This window comes from Clarias gariepinus, chromosome 16 (assembly GCF_024256425.1).
Source record: "Clarias gariepinus isolate MV-2021 ecotype Netherlands chromosome 16, CGAR_prim_01v2, whole genome shotgun sequence".
Lineage (NCBI taxonomy): Eukaryota > Metazoa > Chordata > Actinopteri > Siluriformes > Clariidae > Clarias > Clarias gariepinus.
Genome location: NC_071115.1, coordinates 9072558 through 9086853, shown reverse-complemented (window position 1 = coordinate 9086853; position 14296 = coordinate 9072558). Strand labels below are relative to the sequence as shown.

Sequence of the window (14296 nt, the reverse complement as noted above, 5' to 3'; positions counted from 1 at the left end):
TTCAGAAGTTAGTGACATCACTTGTTTGCTGAACAGGGAGAATTATAATACATGGCATACAGTATGTTGTCTGAATACTTTCGGCCACTGCTGTACAGTAAGTTGACCTTCTGTTGCCTTGAGGTTGTATTTGCAACCTTGTGTAAGTGCCATTCATTCACAGTGCATCATGTTATCCCACCAGCATTTTATTAAACAACACTGCCACAACTGGGGTGTTTTTTTTTTGTGGACAATGTCGTTTGCAAGATACTCCGACCGAGTAATCTGACTGAATGAGAGGTGTTCCGAAAGGGCTGATATGAATCGTGACAGCACTGGGTGTTCTACCACCGTGGGTCACATGGGGGAAAGTACAGAAGATCACCACGGCCTTGGACACTTCTGAAGAACGTTAGATCATCTTGAATCACCTCTGAAACGCCCGTGTTGTAACATGAGCTACGAAGCTAACTAGCCTTAAACACAAGGCTGAATCCCAAATCCCTCTCTACGAAACTCCCGATTAAAGGGCGCTACATGGTGTGTAGGTCAAGGTATCAACTTTCTATCCTAATCGCTTGTTGGGATTCAACCACAGATATTCTAAAGGGAAAATATTGTAGAAATCCAACGTACATCTCTCAGGACTTTCCATCACCTCACCTCATGGGTACATACAGCAGTACTGATGAACATTTAAAACCATCTTCATATATGAGGTCACAGTAGGGGGGGGGAATCTAATTGGCTTGTTATCCCACATGTTTTTGTTTGTAGTGTGAATTTGGTGTAATAGCTCGCCTTTAATGTTTCTGTACACCAACCATTTTGCATGAGGAATGAAGTGCCTTAGCAAATCTAACACTTGGCCTGGCTGAGGTTTCGACAGATCTATAGACATATTGCTGGCTCAGATTGCTTGGCTACGTGGTTGCGGTCCGGTCTCATGAACATCCGTCACCAGACTCTCAAAGTGGCAAACTTTTAACACAGCAGTAAACCAAATCTGCGAGCTCGAGCTTGTGTAGATCTGCTGACTCGGCCGTCTGCCGAGAGTGATGTTGCAGAAAAAGGAATTTTTTTTTCTTCTTAAAAAAAAAAAAAAATCAATATGCAACAAACAATTTGACATTTTTCATCTCTGCTTAGTGAAGGTGATTATTATCTTTGCACCTCAATACCAACGATTCAAGCTCGGAGCTAAACCCAGAGACGTTTAGATAATATGCATGTTTCTGTGTTGTGTATTAATATGCTTTAAGCACTCAGTGCTGACATTTAGGTTAGTGCTGATTGCTTGTTTTTTTTCCTGTCCATGTCTGTTTTTCCGGTCTTACTGCCTCTCACCATTTCATTAGCTTTCATTTCGAACTAAATGCCCGCCATTCATTAAAAAAAAAGAAAAGAAAGAAAAAACAATAACAACAGTGACATAGATGTTTTTTTCGAGATCTCGGGATCTTTTCCGATCCTGCCAGCTCCCCGTGTAGTCAAAGTACATTCTGTCCTGACATTCTGTGGAAGTGCATGCAATCATATTATCTAAACATAGAAACACACAGTGAGACAGAGAAACGGAGACAGAGAGAGAGAGAGAGGGACACACAGTCGTGAACAAGCGACTCATATCAAGCAGATTAGCAGAACAAGTCCCTGGGGTTTGATTGATTTATTTATTTTCCCCACCAAGTTCTGACACTGAACTGAGATCTCCTTGGTTGTCTGTTCAATCAGGACATTGTTACTCGTCTTATTTCGTTTTTGAAGGGGGGTATTTTCTATCTTGCACAAACTGTACCACACTTCCTCCAAGACACCTAAGGTTATCAAGCCCAAATCCGAGCTCAGAGACAACATGATTGCTTACGGCGTGAGGTACTCTATAATCGACATGAGAGAAGGTGCCGTCTCGCTGCCCGCGGCTATGACATTGTAACGATTTAAAGTCCGGATTTCCTGACATAATAGTGAAAAAGGTTTTATGTCGCGCCACTTGGATTGACACCTAACGGTGATTTACGGCTCGGGAGGAAGCTGTAGTACTCCTCGGCTTTCGTTAATTTGTTCACCTCTCGTGCACGAACAGTATGATAGCAAGCGCTTCTGCAACGTACACAAGGACACCAATCCTGTACCTGAGTAAAAGTAGAGATACCTTAGGTAAAAAATAAGTTAAGTACAAGTAGAAGTTCGACATTTACATTTATGCTTGAGTAAAGGTACAAAAGTCCTCAACTTTCAATTTACTTAAGTATCAAAAACGCTGTATATATGTATGTACTATATATAATGTTTCCGCTTCCTGCTTGGGTTCTAGGCATGGAAATCCAGGGAACCACCCGACACGATATTATCACGATACTTGAACAACAATTCTGCAGACATGCTGTTTTCATCACTGTCTGCAACCAGCTCTGCTTCTGATTTCTAACACTTGCTTCATGATTAAACATTTCTTGGAGGGAAGGCAAATCACAGAATTAAGCATAATAGCCAGCGATATTCGATTCTCTTCAAATACCAGGGGTAGCTCAGTGGTTAGGGCATTTGATTACGGTTCGGAAGGTTACAGGTTCAAACCCCACAACCACCAAGTTGCCACTGTTGGGCCCTTGAGGAAGGGCCTTAACCCTCAACTGCTCGAATGTGTAACGAGATAAAAATGTAAGTCACTCTGGATAAGAGTGTCTGCCAAATGCCTAAATGTAAATGTAAATACTACGCGTTACTATTCTTATATAACGCAAAGCCATGCACAAATGTAGTGAAGTAGAAATTACAGATATTTGTTGTACTGTATGATGTACAAGTGAAGTAAGAGTTAAACAGATTCTTTTATAAAACTACTCAAGTATAGTACATATAGGTGAGATATGTAACCAAGTACAGTCCCTCTGGTGATTATTCAGGCCACGCTGGTGTTGGAATAAAATGATCTGCCCATTTATAAAAGCTGTGATTGAGAATTTTTTTGTGAAAATTGTGAAAAAAAGAGAAAATTGTGATTTTTCTCTTGTATTATAATGAAATAATTTAAGGAAGTGACGTCTGCACAGGTGATGCCGCGGGGTGTTTTGAATGGCGGAAATTTTGTCGAGGGAATTTCCCCTTGCAGGGAGCAGGGAGGAGGGAACAGACTTTAAAGTAGACTGTGGAACGGAATGGAGCCGGATGGTGTTAGTGGTACTGTGTCTAGGATAAAGGCAGACTACTTGGCTTGTTCAGGACATTTACACACTCATTTACACACTCGAGCTGTGGTGTTTGGTTGCCATGTCACACACACACAATTAAAGCCAGTGGTTTTGTTCACTTCAGTGCCCTCCCTGGAAAAACCCTCCAAGTATATTCCCTGCATTCATTGTCTACAGTACAGTAGGTATGAGGGACACCGACTGGGACTTGAACCCGGGGCTTCTGAAAGCGGACGAGAAGCCTTTCACTGAGCCATCACTGCACAATATAAACCAATACTGTGTCTCCGTTTGTTTAAATGACCACAAATATACACCAGAGAGATTGACACTGGATTAGCAGTTACGTGTCAGTTGTGTGTGTGTGTGTGTGTGTGTGTGTTGTGTGGTGTCCACAGACATCCTTCTTTTGGTCATGTCATGCAACATGCGGGGTTGAAATATCTCCTGTAGCAGCCTATTAAACACACTGATTGACAGGGATGCACACACACGCACACGCACACGCGCACGCGCAGGCCTTTATGATCCGATGTCTCTGGTTCAGCGTATTTATAGACATGCTGACTTTAGCCGGGGTGCTGTGTCCATGCCAAGCAGAGCTGAGGGCTTTCTTCACAAATACGCCTTTATTCCCTCCACACACACACACACACACACACACACACACACACACACACACACACACACACAAAGATACAAACTTGTCTGTTTTGCCATGTGTACTATCATTAACGTTTGTAATCCATTTAAAGTTGTCAGTAACTCTCTTTTTCACATACACGCAACACACACGCACACACACACACACACACACACACGTCTACAATGAGAAAGTGCGAAGCTCAGGCTATTTTTCTGGATTTAAGCCACGATGTACCTTTGTGGACTTCACTTCTGTGAGTCCAGCTGTTTGGCCTTTGGACTTCTAAATTCCTGTCTGGCACGCCTCGCTGCTCTGTGTGTGTGTGTGTGTGTGTGTGTGTGAGAGAGAGAGAGAGAGAGAGAGAAAGAGTGTGTGTGTTAATTTTACACTCAGCTGTTTAAGTGTTATTTATAAAGCTTGAAAAGGAAGGCAATAAGCGTGCACACGCATACACACACACACACGCGCACACACACACACACACACACTCTTGGTGAGCCGCGGTTTTATTCAATTATTGTTAAATGCTCTGGGCAATGCTAAATGTTGACCTTGGAATAGAATCAGGAGGTGTGTGTGTGTGTGTGTGTGTGTGTGTGTGTGTGTGTGTGTGTCTTTGCCTCATGCTGGACATTCATTCTCGAGGCTAACGCACCTTCTTCAGCATGCTCCTGGTCTCCATGGTAATCCAGATTAGAGGTACCCATGGCGATTTTTGCTAAGAAGCGTGCTGGTCGCCATGGTTACCCCAGACAGGAAGTTTGTCATCGTACCAGTAATTAGTTTGTTTAGAGAGAGTGTAGAGACGGACCGGTGGGGTTTATTCGCTTGATTTGGGTTCAGTTCGTACTCCAGTGGTTTTCTGTGCCAGACTGGCGTCTTTTTCCTAGAAAGCTCCAACTAAACATCCATGGCGTGTTTAAATGATTCAGTTATACTGTGTATTTATTAAATTAATTAACTTACCTTTTAAGGAAGGTGAGGGTTTCTTAAAGAGAATCATAACAATTACTGGTGACGAGATTCATCACGACAAGTCTGAGAGTAAACGGCAAGGTGAAGACAGCAATGCATTTGTGAATCGCGGCTCAGCCTAAAATGTTTTTATTTAATGAGGGAACGTGAACAGCTTGATGACAGATGGAAACCGTGTATTGAAAAGCGAAGGGGGTCCTGTCGAAAAATTTATTAAAATACTCTACAGCCAGTGGAGTGCGGATAATTTTTTACTCACCCCCTATATACATTCCTTAAAAAAAATTTAAAGTAAGAATTAGTCTCGGGTTTGTCTCGAAAGCAAAGCACGCCTTGTCCATGTATGTTTATGTTCGAGTCAAACTGGGACTAAGCGTTCCCTTCTTTTTTTTTTTTTTTTTTGTGCAGTCCAAAAAATTAGTTGTCTGATGCCGCGTTTAAACAACGCAGAAAGTTAGGATCAAGATTAGACCGTTCGGAGGAAACTGCCCGGTTTGATTTTTTTTGTTTTGAGGAAAACTCTACGTCCGTATTTGTATTTTGATTTCAACATGAAGTGGGTGTGAGATAAACAAGAAGGGTTATTTTTAATATTTATGATTATTATTAAACATGAACTCTACCACTATGCCGCCATGAAAACTACAAAACACTGGGAAATCCCCAGAGGTCCTGTTAATACAGAGGGAGTGTTCTCGCAATGTGTGTGTATTTTGCCTCTGACAGTTTCTCAACCTCAGCTACATCATTCCAGTTCATGACTAGTTATATTAGTAAGACTTGTGCTGACGTTATTCGTCCTGGAAATACGATACAAATTGGATTCGCATTGCGATTCTACACGTACCACAATTTAATACATAAATAACAGATTTTTTTCAGTACAATTCTAAATAAACGTAACAAATAAGTTGCCCCTACCACTCACCCTAGGACACCCATGCTTCCTTCCAGTGTGTGAGTTTACAGAACACCACCTATAGGATTAGGGCGGAACTGCAACATTTTACCGCCTCACCTGCTCACTCATTGGATATATTTATACCGCTTAATCCTGGATTCAGGGTCGCGGGTGGCCTGAAGTCTATTCCAGGAAATGTAGGGCATGAGGCGGGGTACACCCTGAACAAGGTGCCAATTCATGGCAGTGGCACACACTCGTTCACACACACTACGGGCAATTTGGGAACGCCAATTCTACGCCCTGTGTGCATGTCTTTGAACTGTGGGAGGAAACCTGAGAACCCAGACGGAACCCACAAAGCATGGAGAGAACATGGAGCAAACTCGAACCCAGACTGGAGGCACAAGGCGGCAGGGATAACCAATAAGCCACCGTGCTGCCCCGCGTCAAATGCATACGAGGCAGAATGCAGGCACGTATACTCAGTGTTTTGTTTGTATTGTTATGGACAATCTGATAACTAGAGTCATAGTCCATCTCTGGGGTCATAACCCAAGCAGCAAAAACAAACACGGATAATCCATACTCAACAAAAAACAAAAACGAAATGAGGATAAACACACGGAGCTAGAATTAATGTCGGTTAAGGGCACATCCCTCGATGCACCCTGCAACATCACCAGCGCAGACGCCACTGCTTACGTGCGTTACCGTGGTAACATAGGCACCTCGGATACCTGTTGCTGCTCCCGTGGAAAATATTACACCACCGATGCTAAATATTGAATCTTTATAGAGACTAAAACTGATACCATTATGAAATGGTAACATGGCTGTTGAGGGTACTTCAGGTCAATCGGAACGCAGAACGCACCTCCTCTTCTTCTTCGCTGGAAAATGTGTGGTCTTTCGATGCAGTACTGCCTCCTACTGGCCTGGAGTGTGGAACAGAAGATGGAAGGATGGCAGGATAGAAGATTATTGCATAAACAGAATTCCTGCGTGGATTGGGGGAGCACTCGTACCCGGGAAGCAATCATGGCTAGTGTGAAAGTAGCCTTAAGAAATTAGGGATAAAAGGGAAAAGATGCAACGAAAAGCTTCTGTATCTGCTGATATACTGTAGCACCAGCTTCGTCCATTAGCATAAGGGTGGCGGACTCTACAGTTCATCTTACAATGATGTCAGTGTGTCTAAGTGGTTAAAGGTTGGCCACTTGGAGGCGCATTTTCATTCAAATACAGCCATCGGCCACTTTATTAGGTACACCTTGCTAATTCTGCTGATGGTTGCACATAGATTCATCAAGGGTGCTGGAAACATTTCTTAGATATTCTGGTCCATATTGACATGACGGCATCACGCGTCTGCTGTTAAACCCCGCATCAACTCAAAGGTCAGTTTGAGGTCATGTGTAAGAAAATACAGTACTCAGACAACAACCATGCTACGTGGTCGAAGTCACTTAAATCACCGTTTCCTTCCTCGTTCTGATGCTCGGTTTGATCTTTAGTAGATTTCCTTTGACCGTGTCTGCGCGGCCAAAACCATCGAGTAGCCGTCATGTGATTGGCTGATTGGAGATTTGTGTTAACAAGCGGGTGAACAGGTGTACCTAATGAAGTGGCCGGTGAGTGTATTATGCGGTAATGTGTGCGTCCCCCTGGTTTGACGGATCAGATCCATCTGAGTTTTGTTTTAGATGTAGCTTCTAACCGATCATCGGTGAGACAGAATGGTTTTATGACTCTGCTCATGTTAGAAAAAAAAAACTACGCATGGACACGTGACCAAAACAAAAGAAAGCCGCTTTCGCCATAGCGGAGATCACGCCATGTGCGGAGAGGAGGGATTCGTTACAGGAAACGGGTGTGTGTGTGTGTGTGTGTAAATGCCGTGATCAAGACTTTACTGTGTTATGTGTTTCCCCTTTCTGACCTGGGTGCGTGTGTGTGTGTGTGTGTGTGTGTGTCGTGTCTCCTTTTGCTGCGTGTCATTTTGCAGACGCAGGGCTAAAGGGAAAAGTTTTTTTTTTTTTTCCATGAAGGAGAAAAACACATTGATTTATCAGCCAGAGAAAACAAGTGTCCCAGCATCGATTGTCCTGTTCTTCTGCCTTCTCCATGTTTCCCCGTGTGCCAGAGAAGCGAGAGAGGAAGAACGAAGACGAGGATCTATCTGTCTCTCAGTTTCTCTTCTCACTGCACCTCTCTCAGTTCAGTTAATTGCAGTTTGGTTTAATCAGGTTTATTGACGTGACGGTCTGTCTCTCTTTCTGTCCGTCCTTGTCTCTCTCGCTCCCTGTTCTGTTATGTCTTTGTCTTTTTGTCTCTCTCATTCCTCTAATTTGTCTCTAATTCCCTCTCTCCCTTGTTTTGATCTGTCTCTGTCCCTCTCAGCTATCCATCTCTCACACTTTCACGTTCTCTGTCTCTCCTTCTCTCTCCTTCTCCATTTCTCTCCTTTCCTGCATTTTGTCTCTTTCTCTGTTTCTCTGTCATCTTTCTCTCTGTCTCTGCCTTTATCTTTCTCTCTCCTTCTGCTGTTCTTTCTCTCCATGTGTCCCTTTTCTCTTATTCTTCTGTCTCATGCTGTCACATTCTCTTTCCCTCCCTCTCTTTTATTGTTTTCTTTTTGTACAGGTTTTCTGTCTCTCTCCATCTATATTTCTATCTATCTTTGTGTTGCCTCCTCCCACCATCTTTCACTTTGTCTCGTCTCTCTCCGATAATTCACTATCTGGTGTTTTCTCTCTCTGTGTCTTCCTCTCATATTCCACTCCTCTCTCTCTTTCTCTTTTTTGTTTTTTCTGTCTGTGTCCCTCTCGGCTTTTCATCTCTCACACTCTCACACACGCACTCTCTCTCTCTCTCTCTCTCTCTCTCTCTCTCTCTCCTTTAATGCTCTTTGTCTTTTTCTCTGTTTCTCTGTCTTTCTCCATGTTTCTTTTTTTTTTTTTTTGGTCTCCTTATATCCCAAACTCTCTGTCACTCTCTCCCTCCAGCTTTTTCTCTGTCTTGTCTCTTTTCTCTCTTTCTCTCTGCTGTATCTGTCTTTTTCTACTGTTCTCTCTCTTTCTCTTTCTCTCTTTTTCTTCTCTCATGCTGTCACAATCTCTTTCCCTTCTTCCCTTCCTCTCTTTTATTGTTTTGTCTCTTTTACATGTTTTCTGTCTCTCTCTGATAATTGTCTCTCTCTCTCTCTCTCTCTCTCTCTCTCTCTCTCAGGGTCACTAAATATTAAGCCTAAAACTTTGTTCATCTATAATTAATTGTGTGTTCGTGTGTGTGTGTGTGTGTGTGTGCGCGCGCGTGCGTGTGTGTGCGTGTGTGTGTGTGATTAGTTGGCTGCAGGGACCTTCATATATTTACTGCTCATAAATATTGTTTGATTTGTGTGCTGTGTATGAGCGAGAGAGACAGAGAGAAAGAGCGAGAACAACGTCTGTGTGTCTGTCTGTCTGTCTGTGTGTCTGTCTGTCTGTTTGTCTGTGTGTCTGTCTGTGTCTGTCTGTGTCTGTCTGTGTGTCTGTCTGTCTTTCTGTCTGTGTGTCTGTCTGTCTTTCTGTCTGTGTGTCTGTCTGTCTTTCTGTCTGTGTGTCTGTCTGTCTGTCTGTCTGTGTGTCTGTCTGTCTGTTTGTCTGTGTTCTGTCTGTGTGTCTGTCTGTCTGTGTGTCTGTCTGTCTGTGTGTCTGTCTGTCTGTTTGTCTGTCTGTCTGTCTGTCTGTCTCTGTGTCTGTCTGTCTGTCTGTCTGTGTTCTGTCTGTGTTTCTGTCTGTGTTTCTGTCTGTGTGTGTGTGTCTGTATTAGTTCAGAGAGCCAGTGGTTGAGGACGGGGATACTGTGCATGTGTGTTAAAAAATGGTTTGTGGTTTAAAGTCTGTGTGTGTGTGTGTGTGTGTGTGTGTGTGTGTATGTTTTTTTTTTTCTCCTCAGGTTTGTCCTCAGACATACAGTACATCGCTCTCACTTCCGCTCGCATCTTACACTTCTGTTCCGGTTGTCACATGAGCTCTTGTCTTTGTACAACTTAACACACACACACACACGCACAGATGCACGGATCACTCTCTCTCTCTCTCACATACACACTCACACATACACACAGTCTCATTCTCGATTACATAAGTCTGGCCTTCAGTCCTAATCCTAGCATCAGTGAGGTCATGATCGAAGTGTGTAAGTGTGTTCTCACTCCGCTTTGTCAACTGTCACCATCGACCACAAAAGCACAAACAGAAGCATCAGTTACCACAGCGAGTTCTCTTTAACGGTTGTGTATGCAAATCGCCGTAAGCCTGTTATTCACAAAAATCCCGAATCCAGATGTTTCTGAAGGCAAAACAAAGGAACGGTCTAAAAGACTTCACTCAGGTTTATTTCCACTAACAGACTTTTTTGTTTGTTTGTTTTGTTTTGAGCGTTATACAGTGTGATTTATGTTATAATTAATCTCAACGCAAAATCTATCCGCTGTAACTCCGGCTGTATTTTTAATTAACATTCAGAAAAGAGACAAATGCATCATTTTTCGATCCTTGCTTTTTCGATACACCTCGTCCATATCGTTAAGAAGGCTTCGTATTCCCTCGTTAGGGCGGAGCTGCGAGAGCCACGAAGGGAGTCCTCGTCCTCGTAGGGCTGCTTTCAGGGGACCAAGCAGGTCAAAGTTCATACCGTATAGTGATATAGAGATCAGGACATACAGCGAGGGACACCTCAAAGTAAACCTTCCTGATTGGCACGACCTACCTTAACCTTCTCTGTCCATTTATACACACTTCTTCGCGACAGTGAGGGATTCGTGTCTTGTCACCAGTAATTCTCTTTAAGAAACTTTCCTTAATTTTTTATCTGTTTACGAAGTTGTTTCAGCACCAGGTACACCCTCAGAAAAAAAATAGTCAGTGCACGCTGCTCTTCTTTCGCTGCTCTTCTTTTCACGAGCAGGATACACATTTTTGCTCGCATCGCTGTTGCAAATAAACTGATGTTTTTTTTTTTTTGGTGGGGAATTTTTCCCCGATTTTCTCCCTAATTAAGTCCAATTCCCTCCCCGTCACTAGGGGGCTCCCACAGTAAGGCTACTACTACCACTCAGTCGGGAGGGCCGAACCACGTGACGCCAACCGACCGCATCTTTCCAAACTACTCTCTCACGCACCATTGTGCGTAACACACTCGGAGGACTATCTGCTCCTTCCGCTCACGTGAGCTCAGAAACACCCCTGATTGGCTGTAGAGCCGTGATTAATGTAGGAGCACTAAGTACATCTCATCCCTCCCCTCTGAGAGAGATCGGCCAATCAGCTCTCTCTAGACCTCCGGCTGCGAGAGGTTACAGCATCACCCGGGAATCAAACCTCGCGCACCACTGCGCAACTCGGAGGACCATATTTTTATTTTAAATGTTAAACATAAGTAAATACGGTGTTTGATTCCCTTTCGCCTTCAGAACTGCCCTAATTCTACGTGACATTGATTCAACAAGGTGCTGAAAGCATTCTTTAGAAATGTTGGCCCATATTGATAGGATAGCATCTTGCAGTTGATGGAGATTTGTGGGATGTACATCCAGGGCACGAAGTTCCCGTTCCACCACATCCCAAAGATGCTCTATTGGGTTGAGATCTGGTGACTGTGGGGGCCATTTTAGTACAGTAAACTCATTGTCATGTTCAAAAAACCAATTTGAAATGATTCGAGCTTTGTAACATGGTGCATTATCCTGCTGAAAGTAGCCATCAGAGGATGGGTACATGGTGGTCATAAAGGGATGGACATGGTCAGAAACAATGCTCAGGTAGCCCGTGGCATTTAAACGATGCCCAATTGGCACTAAGGGGCCTAAAGTGTGCCAAGAAAACATCCTCCACACCATTACACCACCACCACCAGCCTGCACTGGGGTAACAAGGCATGATGGATCCATGTTCTCATTCTGTTTACGCCAAATTCTGACTCTACCATTTGAATGTCTCAACAGAAATCGAGACTCATCAGACCAGGAAACATTTTTCCAGTCTTCAACTGTCCAATTTTGGTGAGCTCGTGCAAATTGTATCCTCTTTTTCCTATTTGTAGTGGAGATGAGTGGTACCTGGTGGGGTCTTCTGCTGTTGTAGACCATTTGCCTCAAGGTTGTGCTGTGGTTGTCTTGTGGCTTCACAACTGCTTTGCTGCATACCTCGGTTGTAACGAGTGGTTATTTCAGTCAAAGTTTCTATCAGCTTGAATCAGTCGGCCCATTCTCCTCTGACCTCTAGCATCAACAAGGCATTTTCGCCCACAGGACTGCCGCATACTGGATGTTTTTCCCTTTTCACACCATTCTTTGTAAACTCTGGCACCAACAACCATGCCACGCTCAAAATTGCTTAAATCACCTTTCTTCCCCATTCCCACCGCAATACATATATGGGGTGAGTGTGTAAGAGTAACCCAAGGTCAGGAATGAACCGCACACACTAGCGCTGTGATAAAACGGCGGTACCCATGTAATTGTGTTCAAACCTGATTTTCTGATTTGTCAATTAAATCTTAAGTATATATTTTTTTTATATTTTTTCCACTAAAGATAAAAGGCTACGTTTTAAACAAACACCTTGTTCCAACGAGGCCAGGCTTTACAAGTGTGCTCGGTTCATATTTGATTAACCTTTTACACAGAATTAGCTACACTGCAGGTTTAGCCGGCGCGAGCCAGCCGCGGCTTTATTACACAGCGACTCGTTAAAGCTTTTACACAAGGTACTGAATATGAACTTCTTTATTTTTTATTTATCTTTCTCGCTGTACGCATCTTTGTGTCAGCGTTGCGCAACTTTTATATTGGATTCACTATAGCAAGGATGCGTAAACGACTGACAGAAAATAAGAGAGAGAGAGAGAGAGAGAGAGAGGAAGACAAGAGACAGGAAGTAAAAGTGTCTCTGTCTGGTGTGACCCTGATGTGAGCACAGATTCTCATTCTTAAATCTGCGGGTCTGTGTTGTGTATTGTGCATACATGTGTGTGTTTTGTGTATGTGCCTGTCTAGACATTAGAGGATCTGCGGTTAAGTCTGACCCAACTGATGACTTGTTTCTCTCTCTCTCTCTGTCTGTCTGTCTCTCTCTTTTTTCTCTTTCTTTCTTTCTTTCTTTCTTTCAGGTTTCACTGAGCTTCTCTTCAGTCGCTCCCCGTACATGGTAACACAGGACTGAGGACGAGTGGTAAGTCAGCAGTTGTGTGCGAGAGTGTGTGTGTGTGTGTGTGTGTGTGTGTGTATGCGGCGCTTAGGCGTATATACTGTATGGAACAGCCGAAAAAAAGGATATAAGAAGAAACACAGAAGCATTTGAGTCAAACAGAAAGTGATAGTTAGATTAAGTTAAATAGCCGGGCAGTCCTGAACCCTTGGGTTTTTTTCTGCGCGGAGAGCGCGGGTTCGGCTAGCAGACCACCGCAGCCCACAACAAAGCAGCGTCGACTGGAAACGGCTGCTCTTCTGTGTGGTTAGTTAACTGGAAATTTACGGTTCACATGTCTGTGTTGTCATACAAATAACACGCACATACCTGCGAGCGTACGTGTGTGTGTGTGTGCGTAGCGTACGTGTGTGTGTGTGCGCGGGTGTCTGTGTGGTTACTGGAAATCGGTGGTGTGTGTTTTATGTGTAGGAGTGGTAGTATTGCTAGGAAATCGTCTATATGTATTTATATGTGTGTGTGTGTGTGTGTGTGTGTGTGTGTGTATTGTGTATCGTGGTGATACAGGTCAGGAAGAGGCGGAGCTATGCATGCGGTTACGTTCCTGTTTTAGGCGGCCATATTTGCTAGTTTCCTTTTTGAATGAAAAACCGCATGTCTGAGTCGAGTGGAGTTATTTATTTCTGTGGACCGACGCGTTGACATCGAGGATAAAAGCACTCGCGGCGAGAAAAAATAATAATGATATGAATCAATTGTTATCAAACAGAACCGTCATGAAGCTGAAGCGTTCCACTTCCAGTTCCAAGTTCACATCAGTGGTTTCGGTGTGACGCGTCATGTACGTCAGGAACCGACTTTCCGTCACATCTCAAGTGAAACATCACTTTTTTGTCCTGGAGTGTGTGTGTGTGTGTGTGTGTGTGTGTGTGTTCACTTTTTTTTTTTTTTTTACCAAATAATTTGCTAACTCGTCTGTTTTTGGGGCTGACTTGTCACGGTTTTACCGCATTTGTTCCTCATCTTTTTTTTCTTTTGACTTTTTGTAAACGAAGGCTGTTGACGTGTAATTTTTGTCAATTACATCAATCAAAACCGATACTATTAATATTATAGCGAGTATACTAACTATATAAGTAGAAGAAACAACAATAAATATTAAAATTATATCGATAATAATGTTACTACTGACAATAAAAAAAAAACAATTTTAAAAAGGGGACGTTCAAGTCAAACTGGGACTCAATTTCTGGTGGAATGGAAATGTTGGCGGAAAGTCAGTTGACATTTACTGAAAACTTCAAAACACCGCTTGAACGTTACAGAAACTCGGCTGGGAGTCATTGCCGCATCCCTGTGCAGTCCTGACCTCGCATTATGCCATTTGCACATGTTTGGGCCATTG

The 14296-nt window shown here is 43.3% G+C and overlaps 1 protein-coding gene across 6 annotated transcripts in view; it reads left to right on the top strand.

The window, feature by feature from the left end:
* stat5a (signal transducer and activator of transcription 5a) overlaps positions 1–14296 on the top strand; it is a 91990-nt gene that overhangs the window by 50510 nt on the left and 27184 nt on the right. For 3 of the 6 annotated variants that reach the window (XM_053514501.1, XM_053514496.1, XM_053514497.1), the window contains exon 2: positions 12854–12915. The exons of 1 other annotated variant lie outside the window; for it this stretch is intronic. The gene's annotated coding sequence lies outside the window, so the exon portion shown is untranslated. Of the gene's footprint in view, positions 1–12629; positions 12654–12853; positions 12916–13072; positions 13198–14296 lie in introns of those variants that run through there. 2 more of the 6 variants (XM_053514498.1, XM_053514499.1) reach the window with 2 other exon arrangements.